General features: G+C 42.7%; 1 protein-coding gene across 2 annotated transcripts in view; it reads left to right on the forward strand.

The window, feature by feature from the left end:
* The window catches only part of LOC309557588 (catenin alpha-2), a 963,358-nt gene that overhangs the window by 863,899 nt on the left and 78,648 nt on the right, over positions 1–20,811 (forward strand). The window lies entirely within an intron of this gene.

A 20,811-nucleotide genomic window follows, 5' to 3' on the forward strand; every position in this document is an offset into this window, starting at 1 on the left:
TGCGTACATGTGCAGCTAGTCGGCCTTAATGTTTGGTGCTTGATTTGATTTGGTCACGCTGTGAATTCCTATGTGGAATTTGATAATTTTGCACGCGTGCTGAAATCAGAAGTGGTCTGGAATATTGACAAGGGGATTCGTCTTTTGTAATACAGATGTGCACCAGTATATCTAGGGAATATACGTCTGGGGGGGGTTTGATTTACTAATTGCAAATAGACTGTTCATTTTGCAAGGGAAGTTGTACTTTGCAAGGGAAATTCCTCACGGCTTAGTGTTGCTCACAGCTTAGGCAGAGGTGAAGGTCTGATGACTTTCATCATCCAATCACACTGAAGCAAAAATGCTATTAATAATAATATTTATTATTTTTATTTTTTTTTTTAAACCAAGTTACAGTTTTTATTAATATTTCACTTTCAGTTACAAACAGCCAGTGCATTCAAAGTATTACAGATACAGTGGAGATCGAAAGTTTGGGCACCCCAGGTAAAAATTTGTATTAATGTGCATAAAGAAGCCAAGGAAAGATGGAAAAATCTCCAAAAGGCATCAAATTATAGATTAGACATTCTTATAATATGTCAACAAAAGTTAGATTTTATTTCCATCATTGACACTTTCAAAATTACAGAAAACAAAAAAATGGTGTCTGCAAAAGTTTGGGCACCCTGCAGAATTTATAGCATGCACTGCCCCCTTTGCAAGGCTGAGACCTGCCAGTGTCATGGATTGTTCTCAATCATCATCTGGAAAGACCAGGTGATGTCAATCTCAAAAGGTTTTAAATGCCCAGACTCATCTGACCTTGCCCCAACAATCAGCACCATGGGATCTTCTAAGCAGTTGTCTAGAAAACTGAAACTTAAAATAGTTGACGCTCACAAAGCTGGAGAAGGCTATAAGAAGATAGCAAAGCGTTTTCAGATGTCAATATCGTCTGTTCGGAATGTAATTAAGAAATGGCAGTCATTAGGAACAGTGGAAGTTAAAGCAAGATCTGGAGGACCAAGAAAAATATCAGACAGAACAGCTCGCAGGATTGTGAGAAAAACAATTCAAAAACCCACGTTTGACTGCACGATCCCTCCAGAAAGATCTGGCAGACACTGGAGTTGTGGTACACTATTCCACTATAAAGAGATACTTGTACAAATATGGTCTTCATGGAAGAGTCAACAGAAGAAAACCTCTTCTACGTCCTCACCACAAAAATCAGCGTTTGAACTTTGCAAATGAACATATAGAAAAGCCTGATGCATTTTGGAAACAAGTTCTGTGGACCGAAGAGGTTAAAATTGAACTTTTTGGCCGGAATGAGCAAAGGTACGTTTGGAGAAGAAGGGGCACAGAATTTAATGAAAAGAATCTCTGTCCAACTGTTAAGCATGGGGATGGATCAATCATGCTTTGGGGTTGTATTGCAGCCAGTGGCACAGGGAACATCTCACGAGTAGAAGGAAAGATGGATTCAATAAAATTTCTGAAAATTTTGGATGGTAACTTGATGCCATCTGTGAAAAAGCTGAAGTTAAAGAGATGATGGCTTCTACAAATGGATAATGATCCTAAACACACCTCGAAATCTACAGGGAATTACATCAAGAGGCGTAAACTGAAGGTTTTGCCATGACCCTCACAATCTCCTGACCTCAACATAATTGAAAATCTATGGATAGACCTTAAAAGAGCAGTGCGTGACAGAAAGCCCAGAAATCTCAAAGAACTGGAAGACTTTTGTAAGGAAGAATGGGCAAAGATATCTCAAACAAGAATTGAAAGACTCTTGGCTGGCTACAAAAAGCATTTACAATCTGTGATACTTGCCAAATGGGGCAGTACAAGATATTAACTCTGCAGGGTGTCCAAACTTTTGCAGACACTATTTTGTTGTTTTCTGTTATTTTGAAAGTGCAAATGATGGAAATAAAATCTAACTTTTGTTGACATATTATAAGAATGTCTAATCTGTAATTTGATGCCTTTTGGAGATGTTTCCAACTTTCCTTGGCTTCTTTATGCACATTAATACAAATTTTTACTTGGGGTGCCCAAACTTTCGATTTCCACTGTACCATCAATCAGTACATACTACATAGCATATAAAAATAACTTGTAACAAGGTAAATATGCCAGATATTTACGCACGACCCCAGTCATAAACAGAAAAACAGAAAAATGAGAGAGGCTGACCGCTCTACCAGAGTGTGAATGCCCCCAACAGGTGCAATGCTCAGAGGAATTATCTCTTCATTATTAAGTCTATTGGAGTCAGGCCCTGAGTAGCCAACCAGCTGCCCACACCTTTTCAAATTTAGATGGGGTGCCCCTGTGCTGGTATATACGTTTTTTTTTAAAGCGTAACACGTTGCCCATCTGGCCAAGCCTCATTTTAGATATAGGAAGGTCAGGTGAGATCGATTGTAGAAGTATACAGTAAGTCTACAGGCCTGGAATAATGCCCTTGCTACCACCTCCCTCAAAAACGAATCCTGAATAACAGTATCAAGTATGCCCAACACCAACAGCAGTGTTTCCATTGGAACGGATACCTGTAGTGCTGTATTAATCATTGCAACTACTGTACTCCAATAGCGGTGAAGCTTCAGGCATCTCCACAGCAGATGAATCATGTCACCTACATCCCTTTCACACCTGCTGCATAGATCGTTTGGGCGTAGACCCATAGAGTGGAGCCTAACGGGGTACGGTGAACCCTAAGGAGTATATAAAGCTGAGATACACGTGAAATATTAAATGAACATAACCAGATAGTTTCTAGGGCCTCTTCCCATTGCAAACTGAACTAGGAAACTTCTCCAAATACACTGCGAAAAGGGGGGCATAACAGTTAGAGATAAAACCTTTAGTGGAGCTAGATTGTTGCATAAGAGAAAAGACTGGGATGGACAAAAACTCTAGTTTCTCCATTGACCTCTTGGCCAATTTAGCGTTTTTCACCTGAAAATAATAAAATATCATATTTGAGGGGTTACCAAATCTAGTCTGTAATTGTTCAAATGATAACAGTACACCATTGTCAAAAAGATGTGTCACCCCCAGAGTGTGCCACCTGGCGGCATGCTGTAATTTAAGAAGTTCAGGATAGGTATGATTGTTCCATATCAGGCTGTAACTGGTATAACCTAGTATATTTTGCAGCTGTTTGGCTTTTTCCCATATCTTTTGAAGAAGTCTATATGTTGGATGTTGTTTAATGGGTTTGGAGAAATGTTGTGCTTCCAATATCTCAGCTAACGTGGATGCCCCGATAAACTGTAGCATTATGGTCACCATAGAGTTACAAGTTGTCCCAGCTGGTCCTCCCACCACAGTGGCGACTGGTGCTCAATATTTTGGGTGAGGTAGGGGGGGGGGTAAATAAAGATGAGGGTGTATATAGGAGATGGTGTATAGAGAGGAGGGTGTACATAGAGGAGGGTGTATATAGAGGAGGGTGTATATAGAGGAGGGTGTATTTAGCAGAGGAGTGTATATAGCAGAGGTGTGTATATAGGAGAGGGTGTAAATAGCTGAGGGGTGTATATAGCAGAGGGTTGTATATAGCAAAGGATGTATATAGAGGAGGCTGTATATAGCAGATGGGGTTTATATAGCAGAGGGTGTATACAGGCGGTCCTCGGGATACAAACAAGATAGGGACTGTAGGTTTGTTCTTAAGTCAACTTTGCTTATAAGTCGGAACATGTACATTTTTTAAGTTTCGCTCTAGCCATTCCTGTAATGTTTGTTTTGCTGTCTGTACCCCTGTTCAGAAGATTTCCCCTCACGTTATGTCCCTATGACAACTGGATTTTGAAAATATTGAGTTGTTGTGGAAACAAGGTTCAGTGGAGACACCTTTTTCCCATGAGTACTCTTACAACAGCGAATTTCCCTTCCTAGGGGTAGATTTCTCCTCACTTCCTGTTGTCTGTCTCCGTTTGTAAGTAGGAGTCATTTGTAAGTCGGATGTTTGTAACCCGGGGACCGCCTGTATAGCAGAGGGGTGTATATAGCTGAAGGGTGTATATAGCGGAAGGGTGTATATAGCAGAGGGGTATGTATAGGAGAGGTTGTATATAGGAGAGGGTGTATATAAAGGAGGGTTTATAAAGCAGAGGGGTGTACAGTAAACCCCCCTCCATTGCGGGGGTTACGTTCCGGACCCAGCCACGAAAAGTGAAATTCCGCGAAATAGAAAAACCCTATTAAAATGCATTGTAGGCATGTTTTTTTACTGTCACTGTACGTGTAGAAGCATTTTAAGGTCTTTAAACACACTTTTAAAACAATAGAAACTCATTTAAACACATAAAAGATACTAAGAGACATAGCAAGAGCTATGGAAAACACAAAAATATTTCATTTTTAATGATTTATATAGTAAAATAACATTACAAAAAAAAACGCGAATTACCGGGACCGCAAAAACTGAACCGCGATGTAGCGGGGGATTACTGTATATAGCAGAGGATGTATATAGACGAAGGTGTATATAGCAGAGGGGTGTATATAGTAGAGGGTGTATATAGGAGAAGGTGTATATAGAGGAGGGTGTATATAGTAGAAGGGTGTACATAGCAGAGGATGTAAATAAAGGAGGGTGTATAAAGAGGAGGTTGTATATAGCAGAGGGTGTATATATAACAGGGGGGAGTACCGCGCTTAAAAGGTGCTTAGTGCATGTTATTCATACATTTAATAATTTACTTTCAGTGCTTTCAAATGTTTATAATAAAATATAAATATTCTCCAGTGCATAAAATTATATAAATATTCTCCAGTGCATAAAATTTTAAAAAAATTCTCATTAATAAATAAAATATTTCTTACAAGTGATGTAAATATGTGCTATAAACAATCCTTAAATATATCAAAATTTGTAAAAATGAAAATAAAAATAAAATGCCAGTGATAAATTATGTGCTTATAAGTTTCCAATAATTAAATAATTCAAAAGTGAAAAAGTGCCAAAGTGTCCTTGTATATATAAATAAAATGGTGTATATTCAAACGCCTTTTCTTTCCCAAAATTCATGCAGGTGCTCTTCCATGCAGTGGCCACTAGGTGTCCTAAGCGCTCACCTCAATTGGCTTTATAACCAGCTTTGTATGGTATCATATGTAATCCTCCTTTTCTATGGTTGATGGGTCCGGTCACTAATTCTCACACTTATCCCTTTTAACACGATATTCCAGGGGGTGTGTGTGGAGCCTTTGAATCTCCAAAATAAATGGGGCCACAATAGTGAGGTACCGTTTGGTGATTTTATTAAAAGAGATAAAAGTAACAGACTCACATTTTCCTTCGTCTTTGCCAATGCATAACAATTGTAATGTCGCTACGTCACTTCCGGTTTGGCGTCCTACGCGTTACGCTGCGTGCCCACACAGCTTCTTCCAGGGATCCCTGGAAGAAGCTGTGTGGGCACGCAGCGTAACGCGTAGGACGCCAAACCGGAAGTGACGTAGCGACATTACAATTGTTATGCATTGGCAAAGACGAAGGAAAATGTGAGTCTGTTACTTTTATCTCTTTTAATAAAATCACCAAACGGTACCTCACTATTGTGGCCCCATTTATTTTGGAGATTCAAAGGCTCCACACACACCCCCTGGAATATCGTGTTAAAAGGGATAAGTGTGAGAATTAGTGACCGGACCCATCAACCATAGAAAAGGAGGATTACATATGATACCATACAAAGCTGGTTATAAAGCCAATTGAGGTGAGCGCTTAGGACACCTAGTGGCCACTGCATGGAAGAGCACCTGCATGAATTTTGGGAAAGAAAAGGCGTTTGAATATACACCATTTTATTTATATATACAAGGACACTTTGGCACTTTTTCACTTTTGAATTATTTAATTATTGGAAACTTATAAGCACATAATTTATCACTGGCATTTTATTTTTATTTTCATTTTTACAAATTTTGATATATTTAAGGATTGTTTATAGCACATATTTACATCACTTGTAAGAAATATTTTATTTATTAATGAGAATTTTTTTAAAATTTTATGCACTGGAGAATATTTATATAATTTTATGCACTGGAGAATATTTATATTTTATTATAAACATTTGAAAGCACTGAAAGTAAATTATTAAATGTATGAATAACATGCACTAAGCACCTTTTAAGCGCGGTACTCCCCCCTGTTATACATTTCTGAATTGCGTAGGTTACCAATAACAGTACCTGCAGCTTTAAAGGAATTTAGGATTCATATAGAGTGACAGCGCGAGAATTTCACCAACCCAATATCTTTTAAGAGGGTGTATATAGAGGAAGGTTTTTTACAGCAGAGGAGTATATACTGTATAGCAGAGGGGTGTATATAGAGGAGGGTGTATAAAGCAGAGGGGTGTATATTGGAGAGTCATGCTCCCTCCTCTACCTCCTGCTCTCAGTGCTCCCACTGTCTCTGTGTAGAGAAGTTGTTTGAGGCAGTCGGTGGGTCAGAAGGTGTCAGTGTAAGTTGCTCTTCTCCAGTGCTGGGTATGGCAGAGGTGGGTTTTCAGTAATCGGAGTGGCAGAGACTTTGCAGTAAGTGTTATGGTTGTGGAGTGGAGGACCTGGCTCAGCAGCAGTCGCAGCTCAGACACCCTGGTGGTCCCGAAGGTGGACAGCGGATGCGGTGGCAGTAATCCGTACTTGAACGAGGATCTGGGGAAGACTCTGCGGCAGAACCTGTTGCAACATGACAAGGTCCAGACCCCGAGGAAGACTTTCATCACCTCCTCCCTGCTCTCCCCCAGGAACTCTCCCTGGCTCCTTCACAGGATGCTCATCAACTGCTCCTCACTCCAGCTTCCCCAGAAGAGCCGGGCCATTGCTTCTCCTCCAGGTACAGGAAGTGGTTCCTGAGACTCCCGGAAAATCAGTCCTCTGGACCAGCTTCCTGATTGGCCAGGAGGAGAAGCAGGAAGACAATTGCGAATATTAAATTGCTATTATCACACAAGTGGGTGGGCTTAGGGCGCCCCAAACCACCCTTTTTTTAAGCCAATTAGAGCCTCAAGCTCTAATCATGTGCTACAAAAAACAAAACCCCTATTGAAATCTATGCTTCCAGCACCCTGAATGTAGATTAGGAGCCGGATGCATGAATTAGGGGGGGCGGTTCCCCTGCTCTCCTAATGGAGCGGCCGCCACTGTCCCACCATGTGTTGGAGCTGAGACGCTAAATAATAAAGCCACAGGTTTGGGAGGGCCAACCCACCCACATCCATTTATTATTAATATTAGTATTATTATTTATTGTATTATATGATATTATAATATAATACTTTTTTATCTATTTTGCATATGATTAGATATTCTTTGCAAAGTAAAACTGCACCATATTCACTAAGCCCTGGGGAAGATTCTGTTGCAAATGGAAACTTTCCTTTAAAGGAGAACAACCTATTTTCCTTTAGTAAATCACCCCCACTATCTGAAATACTCCAGATAAGTCTTTCAGTCAGGAAGCAAGAGAAGTGGCCCCTGAATGATCAAGGGATGATGATCATGAGGCTCTGTGCTTGGGACAGTGAGTAGCAAGCTCTTATAATAAAGAGTACCTGTCTGTCGGCATCTGACATCATAGTTACATTGGAGTTGAGTTACTAAAACTGCAGTGTGCAACATCTGGTGCAGTTGTGCATGGTAGCCAATCAGCTTCAGCTTGTTCTGTTAAGCTTTGACAATAAAACCTGGAAGCTTATTGGTTTCTATGCAGAGCTGCACCAGATATTACACTCTCTAGTTTGAGTAAATCAGCCCCAAGGTTACATATAGTTTCATAATTGGTGAGGTTGAATAAAGACCCCAGTCCATCCAGTTCAACCCATGTGGGTGTGTTTATGTCAAAATAATTTCCCATATCCCTGATTTGTTTGTTAAGATGCCCATCTAAGAGGGGTTTTTTGAATTATCAACACTGCCTGTTGACACCACCAATTGTGGAAGAGAGTTCCACATTCTTATCGCTCTTGCAGTAAAGAACCCCCTACACAGTTTAACCTTCCTAGCGGTATTTCCGAGTGTGGCTCGGGGTTAACTTTCAGTGCCAAAAGCGGTAACCCCAAGCCACACTCGGGGTACCACTAGGAAGATCGCTGGATCCTGGTAGAGGGGTTACTTACCTTGTCACCAGGATCCAGCGATGTATCCCGGCGGTGTGTGGTGGCGGATCTTCCTCCCGATCCTCTGTGTGCCCCGGCTTCCTTCTCCTGCGATGTGACGTTCGCAGAGGGGTGGAACCGGCGGCAAATTCAAATGTAAAAGACACCAAACACACTGATACAAAATAAATTCACATTAGATTGCTCTCCAGTGCCCTTTCCTGCAGTTTTACTGTACTTTTTATGTATATATATGTGTGTATATGTGTATATATCTATCGATATATAACAATCTATCTATATATACATATATATAATAATATATATATATATATATATATATATATATATATATATATATATAATATATGTATACGTATATGTGTATATATATATATATATATATATATATATATATATATATATATATATATATATATATATATATATATATATAAATATATATAGAGATGTTATAAAGAAGAACGCACAGTAAAAAAAAATCATATGTAAATAGTTGGTTTGGGCTGCTCATTCTTAAGAATTACATGCAAAATAATTGTACCGCTTTCAGCACCTAAAATCCGAAAGAATCATACCGCCAGGGAGGTTAAAGATGAACTGCTTCTACATCATTTTGCATTTATCCGGTTGCCCAGTTCCTCCCTCTTTTTTTTTTTTTTATTTCTTATTGAGTTCATTTTTGAATATGTGTTGCTAGGTAGGGCTTAAAGTGACACTGAACTCTAGTTTATGATAAAAAATGTTATTCAAATATGTATTCTTAACTCAAAAAAGTTCTCTCTATTGCCCTCAGCTTTCTCCAGTTCTCAAATTATTTTTATTTTTCTGCTGTGATCCAACCTCCTGTTAGATGGTAGCTACGTTCATTCTCCATGGTATTACTGTATGTAGAAATGTAGCCAGCCACTCTTTTTTGCTCCCAAGATGGACAATGAACTATGGCATTTGTAGTATGCATGATCACAACTAATTTCCAGTGCAAACATACAGAATAGAGGGGGGGGGGGGGGGAAATTGGTTTGGGAGCTCATGGAAGACTTTATAAGGAGGCAGAAAAAAACAGTAGGAAACAATTCCATGAATAGATCACAGGGCCATTAGGCATATGGATTGTTTAAAAAAATAAATACATAAATAAAGATATTGCTTTAAATCACTTTAAATCTTATCTAAAATAAAAAATAAAGCTATATATAGCCACTTACCAGTCCTTAATTGTAGTGGCTGCATTTGTTTGTTTTTTCCATTATTTTCACCTGTGAATCCTGTAAATAATACACTTCCTGGGAGGCTACATCCACCCTTCCACTACGTCTATGGAGGGAGCCATGGTTGTCACTCAAGCATGTCTACCATGGTTTATCATTATTACATGGGTGATGGGGAGATTATTAGGAAAGATAAGACTGCTTTCCATGCAGCGTACAGAAAGTTAAAATGTGACTGCAGGTCTGGCAAGTCAACAGATATTTTCTGTACTTGCTGAAAATGTTATTAGTCTAAAAAGAGGAAAACTAATACAGTCACCACATCTAAGAACTGGTAAGCTGTAGAAAATTATTTTGGTTTTATGTTTTAATACACTTTAATACCTATTTGTACATTTTTTTGTTATTGGGTTTAGTTTCTGCTGTTCCAACAGCTGCAAATGCAGCTGTTCCAGAGCTTAGAAAAGTAAAGCTTCCAAAATATCCAATCATATGCAAGGAAAATAAAAAAAAAAAAACAGCATTTTTGCATGCACATGATTGGGTGTTGGAAGTCAGCAGAGCTTCTGCTTATTTACTAAGCTCTGGAGTAACCCTACTAGTAGTGATGTCGCGAACCTAAAATTCGCCGTTCGCGAACGGCGAACGCGAACATCGGCAAATGTTCGCGAACCGGCGAACCGGGCGAACCGCCATAGACTTCAATAGGCAGGCGAATTTTAAAACACACAGGGACTCTTTCTGGCCACAATAGTGATGGAAAAGTTGTTTCAAGGGGACTAACACCTGGACTGTGGCATGCCGGAGAGGGATCACGCAAAAAAAAGTTCTTAAAAATTATAATTTTTTGATAGAGAGCCAATTATTTGAAAAATTAAAAAAAAATAAAAATAAAAAATTTCTTTGGATTTAGCATCTGGTGGGTCTAAAAAGTGTACCTGTCAAGTTTCAGCTCTGTAGCATGTCCAGAACCCCTAAAAAACAGCATTTTTCTTATATTTTCAGGAATACGGCTTCTCTGCGGCTGGCTTTTTCTCTTGCAGGCATTTAGCGGGCATTTTTTTAGGCAGGCATGTCATTTTTTTTATTTAGTGTCTGGAGGGTCTAAAAAGTGTACCTGTCAAGTTTCAGCTCTGTAGCATGTCCAGAACCCCTAAAAAACAGCATTTTTCTTATATTTTCAGGAATATGGCTTCTCTGCGGCTGGCTTTTTTTCTTGCAGGCATTTAGCGGGCATTTTTTTAGGCAGGCATGTCATTTTTTGTATTCAGTGTCTAGGGGGTCTAAAAAGTGTACCTGTCAAGTTTCAGCTCTGTAGCATGTCCAGAACCCCTAAAAAACAGCATTTTTCTTATATTTTCAGGAATACGGCTTCTCTGCGGCTGGCTTTTTCTCTTGCAGGCATTTAGCGGGCATTTTTTTAGGCAGGCATGTCATTTTTTGTATTTAGTGTCTGGGGGGTCTAAAAAGTGTACCTGTCAAGTTTCAGCTCTGTAGCATGTCCAGAACCCCTAAAAAACAGCATTTTTCTTATATTTTCAGGAATACGGCTTCTCTGCGGCTGGCTTTTTCTCTTGCAGGCATTTAGCGGGCATTTTTTTAGGCAGGCATGTCATTTTTTGTATTTAGTGTCTGGGGGGTTTAAAAAGTGTACCTGTCAAGTTTCAGCTCTGTAGCATGTCCAGAACCCCTAAAAAACAGCATTTTTCTTATATTTTCAGGAATACGGCTTCTCTGCGGCTGGCTTTTTCTCTTGCAGGCATTTAGCGGGCATTTTTTTAGGCAGGCATGTAATTTTTTGTATTCAGTGTCTGGGGGGTCTAAAAAGTGTACCTGTCAAGTTTCAGCTCTGTAGCATGTCCAGAACCCCTAAAAAACAGCATTTTTCTTATATTTTCAGGAATATGGCTTCTCTGCGGCTGGCTTTTTTTCTTGCAGGCATTTAGCGGGCATTTTTTTAGGCAGGCATGTCATTTTTTGTATTCAGTGTCTGGGGGGTCTAAAAAGTGTACCTGTCAAGTTTCAGCTCTGTAGCATGTCCAGAACCCCTAAAAAACAGCATTTTTCTTATATTTTCAGGAATACGGCTTCTCTGCGGCTGGCTTTTTCTCTTGCAGGCATTTAGCGGGCATTTTTTTAGGCAGGCATGTCATTTTTTGTATTTAGTGTCTGGGGGGTCTAAAAAGTGTACCTGTCAAGTTTCAGCTCTGTAGCATGTCCAGAACCCCTAAAAAACAGCATTTTTCTTATATTTTCAGGAATATGGCTTCTCTGCGGCTGGCTTTTTTTCTTGCAGGCATTTATCGGGCATTTTTTTAGGCAGGCATGTCATTTTTTGTATTTAGTGTCTGGGGGGTCTAAAAAGTGTACCTGTCAAGTTTCAGCTCTGTAGTATGTCCAGAACCCCAAAAAAACAGCATTTTTCTTATAATTTTTAGTAGAAAACTAATGCAGTGTCTTTCCAGCTGTCTTTTTTTCTTTCTGGCAAGCTGAAATATGATATGCCAAGGCAAACATGCCTATCAGTTGAGCTATGACACAGACAACACTGCACACATGGGGAAATATGTAAAACAAAAAACAGGAAAAGGAAATTAGGTGACGGTCACAAAACATGATATTGTGATTGGCCAAATAAAAAGTCGCCTCGCGATGAGGTCGCGCCAAAGTCGTGCTAAGTCGCGCCAAAGTCGCACTGGAAGCGACGCTACTTTAGTGGTAGCGGCAGTGTAAACCAGCACTAAAACATCCAGTGTGTGAATACGATCAGGTATGATGTTTTATCGGTCAAGTAGTGTAAGGGTTACGCCCTTCGCCCGCTTCACAGTGACAGACCAAACTCTGACAGACCAAACTCCCCGTTTAACAGTCAGTCAGTCCATTTGCACAACCGCAAACTCCCCATTTGCACAAGGTTGGATACCAAGCTAGCCATGTCCCGTTCCTTGTCCTCACTGACATCATTGAAGGTCTCTTCCTCCACCCAGCCACGTACAACACCAAGGGTCCCGGAAAGGTGACAACAAGCCCCCTGGGAATCCTGCTGTGGCTGGTATTCCACCTCCTCAAAGCCAACATCCTCCTCTGACTTCTCTTCTTCAGACTCCTCTCTCTGCGTTGCCACAGGTCCAGCAATTGACAACGACAAGGCTGCTTCTGGTGGTGATGAGGACCACAACTCTTCCTCTTCATGCTCATCTACAGCCTGATCCAGTACTCTTCGCAGGGCACGCTCCAGAAAAAACGCATATGGGATGAGGTCGATGATGTTGCCTTGGGTTCGACTGACCACCAGGGTTGTCACCTCCGCAAAAGGACGCATGAGCCTACAGCCATTGTTCATGAGCATTCAGTAACGCGGCCAAAAAATACCCAGCTCCGCAGAAAGAATGAAAGAAAATGAATGTTTTTTCTATGAAAAATTATCTTGCGGATCGCTTTTGGTCTGTTCACAATGAAGCAACGACCTTATCATCTGGGGTGTGCCAACACAATCCTAGAGGTGATCGCTTCATTGTGATGCGCAAGCCCCTTCACCACGACAAGGTAACGATCACGAAGGGGAATTGACACATGTATGTGCCTTTTTTTTTGTTTTTTGTTTTTTTGCAGCCACAGTGTAGCACCAGAGGCCAGAAAAATTAGGCATGTACACATGCATGAAAAAGCAGGTATTGTTGCAGCCGCTGCTGTAGCAGCGGCCTGAAAAATTGAGGTTTTAAGGCAGAAAGTGCACTAAAAAATTGCGGCTTGAACCGTAGTTGGTGGCGGAGACGTCACGTAAGTCATCCGGCATGCAGAGAATGATTATATACAGCAGCGTGTGGACCATTTTTAGGCCAAGGCATCTCAGTCATCACCAGGCCTTTTTTAGTCAAATGCATCCCCCACTGTCAGTCCCTTCGGGATCCATGCCTCATTCATCTTAATAAACGTGAGGTAATCAAGACTTTTTTGACCTAGGCGACTTCTCTTCTCAGTGACAATACCTCCTGCTGCGCTGAAGGTCCTTTCTGACAGCACACTTGAAGCGGGGCAGGCCAGAAGTTCAATGGCAAATTGGGATAGCTCAGGCCACAGGTCAAGCCTGCACACCCAGTAGTCAAGGGGTTCATCGCTCCTCAGAGTGTCGATATCTGCAGTTAAGGCAAGGTAGTCTGCTACCTGTCGGTCGAGTCGTTCTCTGAGGGTGGACCCCGAAGGGCTGTGGCGATGCATAGGACTAAAAAAGCTCCGCATGTCCTCCATCAACAAGACGTCTGTAAAGCGTCCTGTCCTTGCCGGCGTGGTTGTGGTGGTAGGAGGAGGATTACTTTCACCTCTTCCCCTGTTGGATTCCCGTTGTGCTGTGACATCACCCTTATATGCTGTGTAAAGCATACTTTTTAACTTATTTTGTAGCTGCTGCATCCTTTGCGACTGCCGGTAATTGGGTAACATATCACAGACTTTCTGCTTATACCGGGGGTCTAGTAGTGTGGCCACCCAGTACAGGTCGTTCTCCTTCAGCCTTTTTATACGAGGGTCCCTCAACAGGCATGACAGCATGAAAGACCCCATTTGCACAAGGTTGGATGCCGAGCTACTCATGTCCAATTCCTCGTCCTCACTGATGTCATTGAAGGTGTGTTCTTCCCCCCAGCCACGTACAACACCACGGGTACCAGATAGGTGACAACGAGCACCCTGGGATGCCTGCTGTGGTTGGTGTTCCTCCTCCTCAAAGCCACATTCCTCCTCTGACTCCTCTTCCTCACACTCCTCTTCCAGTGTTGCCGCAGGTCCAGCAATCGATGGTAAGGCTGTTTCTGGTGGTGGTGATGGTGACCACAACTCTTCCTCTTCCTCTTCACGCTCATCTACGGCCTGATCCAGCACTCTTCGCAGGGCACGCTCCAGGAAAAAAACATATGGGATGATGTCGCTGATGGTGCCTTCGGTGCGACTCACTAGGTTTGTCACCTCCTCAAAAGGACGCATGAGCCTACAGGCATTGCGCATAAGCGTCCAGTAACGTGGCAAAAAAATACCCAGCTCCGCAGAGGCTGTCCTAGCACCCCGGTCATACAAATACTCGTTGACCGCTTTTTCTTGTTGGAGCAGGCGGTCGAACATTAGCAGTGTTGAATTCCAACGTGTCGGGCTGTCGCAAATCAAGCGCCTCACTGGCATGTTGTTTCACCGCTGAATATCTGCAAAGTGCGCCATGGCCGTGTAGGAACGCCTGAAATGGCCACACACCTTCCTGGCCTGCTTGAGGACATCCTGTAAGCCTGGGTACTTCTGCACAAAACGTTGCACAATCAGATTCAACACATGTGCCATGCACGGCACATGTGTCAACTTGCCCAAATTCAATGCCGCCAACAAATTGCTGCCGTTGTCACACACCACTTTGCCGATCTCCAGTTGGTGCGGGGTCAGCCACTGATCCACCTGTGCGTTCAGGGCGGACAGTAGTGCTGGTCCGGGGTGACTCTCTGCTTTCAGGCAAGTCAACCCCAAGACAGCGTGACACTGTCGTATCCGGCATGTGGAATAGCCCCTGGGGAGCTGGGGGGGTGCAGTTGGTGTGGAGCAAGACGCAACAGCAGAAGAGGACTCAGCCGAGGAGGTTAGCAAAGAGGATGGAGTAGGAGGAGTAGAGGAGGTGGCAGCAGGCCTGCCTGCAAGTCGTGGCGGTGTCACCAACTCCTCTGCAGCAGAGCCACGCATTCCATGCTTGGCAGCCGCCAGCAGGTTTACCCAATGCGCAGTGTAAGTTATATACCTGCCCTGACCGTGCTTTGCAGACCAGCTATCAGTGGTCAGATGGACCCTTGCCCCAACACTGTGTGCCAGACGGGACATGATTTCCTTTTCCACAATAGAGTACAGGTTGGGGATTGCCTTTTGTGAAAAATAATTTCGGCCGGGTACCTTCCACTGCGGTGTCCCAATAGCGACAAATTTTTTGAAGGCCTCAGACTCCACCAGCTTGTATGGTAAAAGCTGGCGGGCTAAGAGTTCCGACAAGCCAGCTGTCAGACGCCGGGCAAGGGGGTGACTCTGTGAGATTGGCTTCTTACGCTCAAACATTTCCTTCACAGACACCTGACTGTGGGCAGGTGACGAGCAGGAACTGCTGAAGGTGAGAGGCGGAGGGGCGGGTTGTTGATAGGGGGCATGGAGGACAGCAGTGGTTGACGTGGCTGAAGATGCTGGACCAGGAGGAGGATGGTGGCTTTCAGTTTGTGTGCTGCTTTTACCCATGTGTTGATCCCATAGGCGTTTGTGATGTGAGATCATGTGCCTTCGCAAAGCAGTTGTACCTAGGTGGGTGTTGGACTTCCCACGACTCAGTTTCTTTTGGCACAGGTTACAAATGGCATCGCTGATATCAGAGGCAGACACACAAAAAAAATGCCACACTGCTGAGCTTTGCAAGGACGGCATTCTGGTGGTGGCAACAGCTTGCGTTGATTGGCGTGCTGTCTGGCTGACCCCGGGTGCCGAATCTACATGCTGTCTGACTGCGCCACTAGCTCCTTGCGATGACCTCCTCCCCCTGCTTCCAACTCGTCTCCTCCTCCTCCTCTCTGTCTCCCCATCTGAACTTTCCCCCTCTTCTTCTGCTCTTCGAGCAGGCACCCAGGTGACATCCACAGACACATCGTCATCATCAGCCGCTTCACTTGACAACTCAGCAAAGGCAGCAGCAGCAGGTACAACATCATCATCATCATCATCACAATGTACGTCCATGTGTATAATGCTGCCTGACTGAGACATATCCCCGTTATCTACATCCTCTGGCACTAATAGTTGCGCATCACTTATTTCTTCCAACTGATGTGAAAATAACTCCTCTGATGGATCAAGTGAAGCGGCTGTGGTGCTAGTGTTGGTGGTGGTGCCGGCGGGCTGGCGAGTGGTAAATTGAGAGGTGCCCGAAGCTGAACCGGAGGAGGATGGTACATTAAGGTTCCGAGCGGAAGCTGTAGATGATTGGGTGTCCTGTGTAAGCCAGTCAACTATGGCCTCAGAATTTTTTGAGTTCAGGGTCTGTGGTGGCCTCTGAACACTGGGCATTATTCTAGGGCCTAAGGAAATCACAGCACCACGACCACGACGGCCCTTGCGGGGTGGCCTGCCTCTGCCTGTCATTTTTTTAATGTGTTGTTACTGTTGTACTATGAGTGCAAGCTGCTGTGCCACCTTATATATCAGTGGTGGGTGGGCAGTGGCACAGTACACTCTCTGTGGACCTGACAGCAGTCACTGGCACCCAGGCAACTGCAATTTAAAAAATATATATATATATATATTTTTTTACTTTGCAAGCTGCTGTGCCACCTTATATATCAGTGGTGGGTGGGCAGTGGCACAGTACACTCTCTGTGGACCTGACAGCAGTCACTGGCACCCAGGCAACTGCAATTTAAAAAAATATATATTTTTTTTTACTTTGCAAGCTGCTGTGCCACCTTATATATCAGTGGTGGGTGGGCAGTGGCACAGTACACTCTCTGTGGACCTGACAGCAGTCACTGGCACCCAGGCAACTGCAATTTAAAAAAATATATATTTTTTTTTACTTTGCAAGCTGCTGTGCCACCTTATATATCAGTGGTGGGTGGGCAGTGGCACAGTACACTCTCTGTGGACCTGACAGCAGTCACTGGCACCCAGGCAACTGCAATTTAAAAAAAATATATATTTTTTTTTACTTTGCAAGCTGCTGTGCCACCTTATATATCAGTGGTGGGTGGGCACACAGTGGCACTGCAGTGGGCACAGTACATATCTGTGGACCTGACAGTCACTGGCAGCCCAGGCAACTGCAATAATAAAAAATATTTTTTTTTTCAATTTATTGCAACAAGATGCTGTGCCACCGTATATATATCAGTGGTGGGCAGTGCACTGCAGTGGGTACAGTGCACTCTGTGGACCTGACACAGCACTCACTGCAATTATGACAGAGGAAAAAAAAAATATTTTTTAAAATGCCAGGTACTGTGCCTGTGCCACCCGAAATGAGTGTGGTGTGCACACAGTACAGTCTGTGGTAGGTCTTTGGCCTCTCACACACAGCGGGCAGGCAACTGCAGTGTACAATAGATATATATATATATATATATATATATATATATATATATATATATATATATATATATATATATATATAAAGAAAAAACTCTATTACCAGTTACCAGCCCTTAAAAGGGCTTTTGGGGACGCTAAATATATATATATGTATATATATAAATAAAAAAAAAAAACCTCAATTACCAGCCCTTAAAAGGGCTTTTGGGGACACTAGATAGATATATATATATATATATATATATATATATATATATAAAAAAAAATTACACAAATACCAGCCCTTAGAAGGGCTTTTTGGGGTGCTGTCCTTACAGCAGTAGTGGACCAAGAACACTGCAAGACCAGGAACACTGACTAACTGTCCCTAGCTTAACAGCAGCAGCAGCAGCAGCAGCTCTCTCCCTACTCTCACTACACACACTGCTTCAGAATGATCTAAGATGGATGCTGCCCTTGCTTATTTATAGGAGGTGGGAGGGTGTGGGAGGGAGGTATGCTGATTGGCTGGAAATGTGTCTGCTGACTGTGAGGTTCAGGGTCAAAGTTTGCCTCAATGATGTATTATGGGGGGCGGACCGAACATCGCATATGTTCGCCCGCAGCGGCGAACGCGAACATGCGAAGTTCGCCGGGAACTGTTTGCCGGCGAACAGTTCTATACATCTCTACCTACTAGCAGAGTGCCACTGTTTGCAAAGTGTACCTGCAATTTGCCTTTATCAACCTCATAGTTTGAGTAGTCTGGTGTGAAGGAACTTGAGTGGCCTCACAAAGCCCAGACATTTGTGTGTTTTTAGCCTTGTGGTAATAGTTTGGAGAATACCCTTTTCTCAGGGATCCTCAAACTACGGCCCTCCAGTTGTTGCGGAACTACACATCCCATGAGGCATTGTAAAACTCTGACAGTTACAGACATGATTAGGGATGATGGGAATTGTAGTTCCTGAACAACTGGAGGGCCATAGTTTGAAGACCCCTGCTTTTCTGTTCCAACAGCTCCATCAAGACATGATTTGATTAGTCTGGTGTGGGAAATCTAACATGGCCCATCTGTGTGCTTCCAACCTGTGGTAATAGTTTGGAGAAGGTCCTTTTTAGTTCCAGCAGCTCCATCAATACATGATTTGATTACTCTGGTGTGGGGAAATCAAATGTGGCCTGCTCAAGGTCCAGTCTTTTGTGTGCTTCCAACCTGTGGTAATAGTTTGGAGAAGGCCCTTTTTAGTTCCAGCAGCTCAATCAAGACATGATTGGATTAGTCTGTTTTTGGAAATAGAATGTGGTCTGCTCAAGGTCCAGCCTTTTGTTTGCTTTTAAGCTGTGGTAATAGTTTTGGGAAGGAACATTTCCGTTCCAACAGCTCCATGAAGACATGATTTGATTAGTCTGGTGTGGGGAAATCAAATGTGGCCTGCTCAAGGTCCAGCCATTTGTGTGCTTTCAACCTTGCAGGAATAGTTTGGAGAAGGCCCTTTTCGGTTCCAACAGCTCCGTGAAGATATGGTTTGACTGGCCAAGTATGGAAGTGCTCAAGTGGCCTACACAAAGCCCAGACCTCAACTCCACTAACACCTTTGGTATAAATTAAAACATTAGGAGTTAGGTCTCCTCATCCAACATCGGTATCTGACCTCACAAATGCTCATTTGGCCAAATGGCCAACCCTTGAAAAGTTGTGAAAAGCCTTACTACAAGAGTAAAAGGTGTTCTAGCTGCAATGGGAGGGGGCAGATCCATATTTTTGACCAGGTTTTGGAATGCCCAGGAAACTCTTATAGGAGCATTGGTCAGGTATCCACAAATGTTTGGCCATATAATTTATTATTATTATAATACAGTATTTATATAGTGTCAGCAGTTTTCACAGTGCTTACCAAAATGTTGACAATGGCTGATAGTACAGTTACAATACAAGTCAACACAAGCGGGATCAGAGAGCCCTGCGTGTTACAGTTTGCAAGTGATACAAAATGTAATAACTGTGAGGGGTGAGCTGGTGGAGAAAGTAAAAGTACAGATTGGTGGTTAGAGGCAGGATAGGCCTCTTTGTAGAGATGGGTTTTTAGGCATCACCTAAAGACAGAGTAGAAGATAGTCAAACCGATTGGGGCAAGGCATTCCAGAGGATGGGAGAGGCTCGGGAGAAGCCCTAGAGGTGAGTAGGGGAATAGGGGACAAAGTAGCTAGAGAGCGGGAGGTCTTGGGAGGAGCAAGTAAAATGGTTTGGTCGGCATTTTGAGATGAGTTTGGTGTAGCTAGAGGCAGAGTTGTAGATGGCTTTGTTTGTCGGCTGTTTTATTATTTTGGATTTTATTTGTTGGGTGAGTGGAAGCCAATAGAGGGATTGGCATAGAGGGGTCAGTGGTTAGAGGCAGGATAAGCCACTTTGTAGAGAATGGTTTTTAAGGATCGCCCAAAGATGGACAAAGTAGGAGATAGTTGGACAGGTTTCAGTGTTGGGACCCTTACTTTTTAATATCTTTATAAATGCTATAGGATCTGGGATTAAAAGTACCATTTCAATCTTCAGATGACACCAAGCTTTGCAGTGGAATAACTTCTTTACAGGATGTCTCCAACTTACAAGCTGACCTCAACGCACTGTTTCATTGGGCAACTATGTGGCAAATGAGGTTTCATGTTGATAAATGTAAAGTTATGCACTTGGGGGCTAAGAATATGCATGCATCATACATACTAGGCGGAGTAGAACTGGGGGAATCCATAGCGGAGAAGGATCTGGGTGTTCTGGTAGATCCTAAGCTTAATAATAGCATGCAATGCTAAACTGCTGTTTCCAAAGCAAGCAAAGTCCTTTCTTGTAATAACAGAGGCATGGACTCCAGAGAGAGAGATATAATTTTGCCCCTGTACAAATCATTAGTAAGACCTCATCTGGAATATGCAGTTTAGTTTTAGGCACCAGTTCTTAAAAAGGATATCAGGGAACTGGAGAAAGTGCAGAGAAAGGCAACCAAACTGATAAGAGGCATGGAGGAGCTCAGCTATGAGAAAAGATTAGAGGAACTGAATTTATTCTCTCTTGAGAATAGGAGATTAAGGGGGAATATGATCAACATGTATAAATACATAAGGGGTCCATATAGTGAACTTGGTGTTGAGTTGTTTACTTTAAGGTCATCAAAGAGGACAAGGGGGCACTCTTTACGTCTAGAGGAAAACAGATTTCATCTCCAAATATGGAAAGGTTTCTTCACCGTAAGAGCTGTAAAAATGTGGAATAGACTCCCTCCAGAGGTGGTTCTGGCTAGCTCACTAGATTGCTTTAAAAAAGGACTGGATTCTTTCCTGGGTGGACTTAATATAAGTGAGTACTAATATTTATAGGTAAAGTTCATCCAGGGAAT

The sequence above is a fragment of the Pelophylax lessonae genome, assembly GCF_965119305.1.
Source record: "Pelophylax lessonae genome assembly, chromosome: 1".
Classification (NCBI taxonomy): domain Eukaryota; kingdom Metazoa; phylum Chordata; class Amphibia; order Anura; family Ranidae; genus Pelophylax; species Pelophylax lessonae.